Source organism: Portunus trituberculatus, chromosome 38, assembly GCF_017591435.1.
Source record: "Portunus trituberculatus isolate SZX2019 chromosome 38, ASM1759143v1, whole genome shotgun sequence".
Lineage (NCBI taxonomy): Eukaryota > Metazoa > Arthropoda > Malacostraca > Decapoda > Portunidae > Portunus > Portunus trituberculatus.
This window is the reverse complement of record NC_059292.1, coordinates 20518762-20526261: the sequence shown is the minus strand read 5'-3', so window position 1 is coordinate 20526261 and position 7500 is coordinate 20518762. Positions and strand designations below refer to the sequence as shown.

Below are 7500 nucleotides of genomic sequence, written 5' to 3'. Positions count from 1 at the left end.
ATAATAATAATAATAATAATAATAATAATAATAATAATAATAATAATAATAATAATAATAATAATAATAATAATAATAATAATATAATGATTATAATAATAATGATAATGATAATAAAAAATAAATAAAAAATAAATAAATAACAATAATAATGATAACAATAAAGTTAATAATAACAATGATAATAATATTAATAATAATAATAAAATAAAAATGATGATAATAACATTAATAATGATAATAATAATAATAATAATAATAATAATAATAATAATAATAATAATAATAATAATAATAATAATAATAATAATAATAATAATAATAATAATAATAATAATAATAATAATAATAATAATAATAATAATAATAATAATAATAATAATAATAATAATAATAATAATAACAAGAACAGTAATAATAATAATGATAATAATAATAATAATGATAATAATAATAATGATAATAATAATAATGATAATAATAATAATAATAATAATGAGAAGAAGAAGAAGAAGAAGAACAACAACAACAACAACAACAACAACAACAACAACAACAACAACAACAACAACAACAAGAACAAGAAGAACAAGAAGAACAAGAAGAAGAAGAACAAGAACAAGAAGAAGAAGAAGAAGAAGAAGAAGAAGAGGAAGAAGCAACATGAGAGAGCAAGAGTAAGAAAGGGATGATGGAGAAGGAAATTCAGCAACTTTAAAGGAGTACGAGAAGGAGGAGGAGGAGGAGGAGGAGGAGGAGGAGGAGGAGGAGGAGGAGGAGGAGGAGGAATTTAAGAAGAATTTAAGAATTTATTCATTTCCATTATTACAATGGTTATTCTTAACATATAACTTATGGTCATTAAAAGCTTTTACATGAGTCATACAATATGGCCAGTGAAGTTTTGCCATACCTACATTAACATACAGAAGAGACACACAATGCAACAGTGTTGAGTCAAATAAAAGATAAAACACAATGCAACAATGGTGAGCCAAGAAAAACAAACATAAAAAGTGACAAGACAAAGCCTATCACGGTCAGAAGTAAAATAACTACAATCAAAATGAGATAAAAACCTAAAAATAATGAAATAGATATATAGACGACTAGAGAAATTGCTTATTAAGTAAGAACTGTTTAAGACGTGATTTAAAGGTGAACAGGGGCGGGGCGTGTTGTACAAGAGGGGGCAGGCTATTCCAAAGTGAAGGAGCAGTCACTTGGAAAGACTTGGTGGCAAGGCAAGTGTGACAGCCGGGTGCGTGTAGGTGACTAGGTGCCTGGTGTTGACGTGGGCACTGCGACTGTCACCAACACAGGCTAGTGGGAGCAACCAATCAGGAAGGTCATGCTTGATTATCCTATATGTGAGTGTTAAGATCTCCAACTCATACTGGTGATTTATTTTCAGCCGTTTCCATTCCTTTAAGAAGGGAGTAACGTGGCCACTCTTTGCAGCGCCACCGAGACCCACTTTGGCTGCAAAATTTTGAATGATTTGTACCCGTTTTACTTGGGTGATGTTGGCAGCTCCCCAGATGCTTATGCCGTAGTTTAAAATACTTAAAACTAAAGATTGTACCACCATTATTCTTGTTAATTTATTGAAATTGTCTTTCGTTCTGTTAATGAACATAATGATTCCAATTGCTTTTTTTTTTTTTTTATCAACTCAGTGATATGTGAGTCGAACAACAGGTGGTTATCAAAGAATATGTCTAAGTTCTTGACTGATGTGCTGGGAGTGATAACATTGTCTTCCACCATCAGGTAGGTGTCGGGTGAATCATTGATAAAAACCTCCTAGTTCCTACGAAAATGCATTGAGTTTTTTTACCATTAAGCATTAGACCATTTGCATTAAAATACAATTGAGCTAATTAGAGAGTGTCTTCAGCTTTTTGTATAAGGTCTTTTAAGTTATTGATATTGTTTGAAAGAATGATTTGAGTGTCATCTGCGCACTGAATGACGTCGCAGTTAGGGAGGAATGATGCAAGGTCATTGACATAGATATTAAAGAGAATAGGGCCAAGAACAGACCCCTGAGGCACTCTGCATGAAATACTTGTCTTATCGGACATGATGCCATTAATTCGAACTGATTGAATTCTGTTGCCAAGGTAACTCTCAAACCAAAATGAATCGACATTGCATTTAAGGCATTTTTTTAGTAAAACATCGTGGCTAACGCTGTCACAGGCCTTTGATAAATCGCAGAGGGAGACAAGGGAGACTTTTTTATTATCCATGTTGGAATATAATTTTTTCGTAAGAGTTAAAAGAGCAGAGGTAGTAGACAGCTTTGGTCAGAAACCATGTTGGGTATTACTCAGTAAGTGATTACATTCTAGATGGTGAATCAACTGAAATCAAACTACTTTTTCAAGCACTTTGGAGAGCACTGGAAGAAGAGAAATGGGCCGGTAGTTATTTGGGTCGTTTATATCACCCTTCTTTAGAATTGCATATTTCCATACTGCAGGAAAAAGGAGGAGGAGGAGAAGGAGGAGGAGGAGGAGAAGAGCCTTTTCTACTTGTCTTCTCCCCCTTCTCTTCCTTCATCCTTTCCTCTCCTCCTTATCTCTTTCTTCTTCTCATTCTCTTTTTCCTTCACCTCCACATCCTCAATTCCTTCCTCCTTTTGTTCTATCCTCCTCTCCTTATATCTTCCCTCCTCCTCCTCTCTTTTTCCTTCTTCCTTTTCCTTCCAAATTCTTCCTTCTTTGTTTTCTTCCCTTCTTATTGTTCCTCCCAATTCCATCTTCCTTCGCCTCTCTCTCTTCATTCTTTATCTTATTTTCAACGTTTCCATCCTTACCGTTCTAACTTCCCTACATCCCTTCCTCCTCCACCTCCTCCTCCTCCTCCTCCTCCTCCTCCTCCTCATTACCATTATTATTATTATTATTATTATTATTATTATTATTATTATTATCATTATTATTATCATTATCATTATCATTATCATTATTATTATTATTATTATTATTATTATTATTATTATTATTATTATTATTATTATTATTATTATTATTATTATTATTATTATTATTATTATTATTATTATTATTATTGTCTATCATTTTGCTTATCGTGTTCTTTCTTGCCTAATCCTCTTTTTTATTTTTGTTCCAATTCTTTCTTTTCTTCCTCCTCCTCCTCCTCCTCTTCCTCCTCCTCCTCCTTCTCCTCCTCCTCCTCCTCCTCCTTCTCCTTCTCCTTCTTCTCCTCCTCCTCCTCCTCCTCCTCCTCCTGAACTGACACCTTCCCATGTGGTCTAGTGGCTAGGATACCTGGCTTTCACCCAGGAGGCCCGGGTTCGATTCCCGGCATGGGAAACACAGTTTTATCAGGTGTAGTTGGGCGGAATTGGTCGCCAAGAGTCACGTGGGGACACAATGAGTACTGTGTGAGTGTCCTTTGTATTTCTTTCTTATTCTTTTTAATGCTTTTGTAATCGTTCATCGGTCTTTTTTCCCCTCTGTTGCAATTGTTATTATTACTATTACTATTATTATTACTATTATTATTTTTATTGTTATTACTCTTATCATTATAATAACAATTATTGTTACTACTACTACTACTGCTACTTTTGCTACTGCTACTGCTACTGCTATTGCTAATGTTACTACTACTACTACTACTACTACTACTACTACTACCACCACCACCACCACTACTACTACTACTACTACTACTACTACTACTACTACTATTACCACCACCACCACCACCACCACCACCACTACTACTCCTACTACTACTACTACTACTACTACTACTACTACTACTACTTGTCGTTTTACTCTGAAACTACTCAAATTTATGGTAGAGGAAGCGCCCCATCAGATGACACCAGCAGTAATATTAGGATTGTATGTAGGTTAGAAATGGCAGAAGACGACATTATAATCTCCCTCATAAACCCCATGTTGTTTACCCCTACAGAACACTGCCAGTTTCAGAGTGAGGGATGGGCGGGTGTGAGGAGGAGCCTTCTGTACTGTCCTTTACTATTTTCCCTGATTGTTAGAGTAGAGCAGTTAACCACGCAGCCCAGTGAGGACCTCGGAGTCAGCTGTTGTTTGGGCTTCCTTTGTGTATTCCTTTCAGTTTTTCTTCATCATTCTCTTCTCAATCCTCAGTAAGTGGTAAAAGTGGTGTAAGAAATTCAGACAAGACAAATAACGATCCATAAGAAAGAGAGAGAGAGAGAGAGAGAGAGAGAGAGAGAGAGAGAGAGAGAGAGAGAGAGAGAGAGAGAGAGAGAGAGAGAGAGAGAGAGAGAGAGAGAGAGAGAGAGAGAGAGAGAGAGAGAGAGAGAGAGAGAGAGAGAGAGAGAGAGAGAGAGAGAGAGAGAGAGAGAGAGAGAGAGAGAGAGAGAGAGAGAGAGAGAGAGAGAGAGAGAGAGAGAGAGAGAGAGAGAGAGAGACTCACTCTGCGGAACCCTGAGGCCGATTTCTCTCTCTCTCTCTCTCTCTCTCTCTCTCTCTCTCTCTCTCTCTCTCTCTCTCTCTCTCTGAACATAGGAGGAGGAGGAGGAGGAGGAGGAGGAGGAGGAGGAGGAGGAGGAGGAGGAGGAGGAGGAGGAGGAGGAGGAGGAGGAGAGGAGAGAGAGAGAGAGAGAGAGAGAGAGAGAGAGAGAGAGAGAGAGAGAGAGAGAGAGAAACGAACAGAGAGGTCAGAACCGCTAACACACACACACACACACACACACACACACACACACACACACACACACACACACACACACACACACACACACACACACACACACACACACACACACACCTGTGCTGAAACACACCTGCAATTCTGCGACCACCTTCACTACCACCACCACCACCACCATCACCACCACCACTAGCACTACCATCACCACTCTCACTATCACCACCACCACGACCACCACCACTGTTGCTACCACCACCATCACCACCACTACTACCACCATTACTACCACTACCACCATCGCCACAACCACCACCATTACTCTTGTGTGTGTGTGTGTGTGTGTGTGTGTGTGTGTGTGTGTGTGTGTGTGTGTGTGTGTGTGTGTGTGTGTGTGTGTGTGTGTGTGTGTGTGTGTGTTTTACTTACTTAAAAGATTACTGAAAAAAATACTTAAAAAAAGGGAAAAAAAAAGCTACAAATTACAAAAAAAACAAGTAAAAGTGACAAGTGTTTCATTCACACAACCAAAACTTTACTTCTCTGTCTGTCTGTATGTATGTATGTACATCTGCTCTGGCGTGTTCCCCTACCCCCCCCTCCCATCACTCATTCATCTCTCTCTCTCTCTCTCTCTCTCTCTCTCTCTCTCTCTCTCTCTCTCTCTCTCTCTCTCTCTCTCTCTCTCTCTCTCTCTCTCTCTCTCTCTCTCTCTCTCTCTCTGTTCCTCATCCTCATTCTCCTTTTCATTCCCATTTTTTCATTTTCCTCCTCCTCCTCCTCCTCCTCCTCCTCCTCCTCCTGAATAATTAAACATTATACTAGTAAGTCAATTATTATGTGTAAACTTCTTATAGATAGATATGTAGAGTTCACCGTAGGGTGAATAATAGAATCTCCTTTCATCCTTTCCTGTGAAAATTCCATGTCAGTTTTTCCATACTGCATGGTACTTTTCCAAGCTATTTTCCATGCCAGCGAAAGCTGGAGGGAGTGGTGGGTGGGGAGGAGCCTTCTCCTGTACTGTCCTGTCTCTCTTATCTGTAGCCAGTTAGAAGTAGTTACCAAACAGCCTCGAAAGGACCAACAGGTCTGTTGCTGTTTGGCTTTCCTTGTATTCCTTTGTATTCCTCCTCCTCCTCCTCCTCCTCCTCCTCCTCCTCCTCCTCCTCCTCCTCCTCCTCCTCCTCCTCCTCCTCCTCCTCCTCCTCCTCCTCCTCCTCCTCCTCCTCCTCCTCCTCCTCCTCCTCCTCCTCCTCCTCCTCCTCCTCCTCCTCCTCCTCCTCCTCCTCCTCCTCCTCCTCCTCCTCCTCCTCCTCCTCCTCTCTCATCTACTACTACTGCTACTACTACTATTACTACTACTACTACTACTACTACTACTACTACTACTACTACTACTACTACTACTACTACTACTACTACTACTACTACTACCACCACCACAACTACTACCACTACCCTTCTCTCATCGTTTCCTTCCTTCTTTCTCTCAGTCCAGGAAAGCCGCACACACACACACACACACACACACACACACACACACACACACACACACACACACACACACACACACACACACACACACACACACCAAGAATAGCTTAGCAGGTATAGACGATGAGGGTGACCACGCCCACACGAGGGGAGGTGAGGGGAAGTGAGGGGAGATGCGGGGAGGGAGGGGTGTGGGAAACTAATTTGTGGAGGTGAAGGGAGAGAAAATTTAAAGGGGAGAAAATAGGAAAGGGGAGTGTGTAGGAGTGAGAGGAGGGAAAAGGTGAGGGGAGACAGGGAAGGGTAATGGTCATAGAGTACATAGGGAGGAGAAAATGAGTGAGAGCGAGTGAGGGAGGGAATGAGTGAATGAGGGTTTACTGATAACACGGGGGATGGGAAGAGAGAGAGAGAGAGAGAGAGAGAGAGAGAGAGAGAGAGAGAGAGAGAGAGAGAGAGAGAGAGAGAGAGAGAGAGAGAGGGTAGTGATGAGAGAGAGAGAGAGAGAGAGAGAGAGAGAGAGAGAGAGAGAGAGAGAGAGAGAGAGAGAGAGAGAGAGAGAGAGAGAGAGAGAGAGAGAGAGAGAGAGAGAGAGAGAGAGAGAGAGCAAGGACAGATGATGTGTGGTGAAAAGAAAAAGAGAATGAAGAGCCTGAGATACCACTACTTTCTCTCTCTCTCTCTCTCTCTCTCTCTCTCTCTCTCTCTCTCTCTCTCTCTCTCTCTCTCTCTCTCTCCACCCTAATTTCTTCCCTATCGTTACTTCCCTCCCTCCTTCCCTCCTCCCTTCCCTCCCTCTTTCCGTCCCTCCTTCCTTCCATCACATATATAGTTCCTCTCTTCCCTCTCTTTCCTTCCTTTTTCCCTCCCTTTTCTCCTCCCTTTTCTCCGGCCTTTCTCCCCACGCAGAGCCTTTCCTCCTCTGTCCGGGGTCGATGACTGCCACGCACACTCACACACACACACACACACACACACACACACACACACACACACACACACACACACACACACACACACACACACACACACACACACACACACACACACACACACACACACACACACACACACACACACACACACACACATGTTTGCTAAATTCATAGATTAAAATAAACCCAGCAGTGTGTGTGTGTGTGTGTGTGTGTGTGTGTGTGTGTAGTAGTAGTAGCAGCAGTAGCAGCAGTAGTGGTAGCAGCAGCAGTAGCAGTAGTGGTGGTGGTGGTGGGTGGTGGTGGTGGTGGTGGTGGTGGCAGCAGTAGCAGCAGCAGCAGCAGCAGTGGCAGTAGCAGTAGTGGTAGTAGTGGTGGTGGTGGTGGT

The 7500-nt window shown here is 41.1% G+C and overlaps 1 non-coding gene across 1 annotated transcript; it reads left to right on the top strand.

Annotated features, from left to right (window-relative positions):
* Positions 1-3272: 3272 nt before the first annotated feature.
* On the top strand, positions 3273-3344 carry Trnae-uuc. Its single transcript has one exon. It is a non-coding gene; the product is annotated as a tRNA-Glu (tRNA).
* The last annotated feature ends 4156 nt before the right edge of the window (positions 3345-7500 follow it).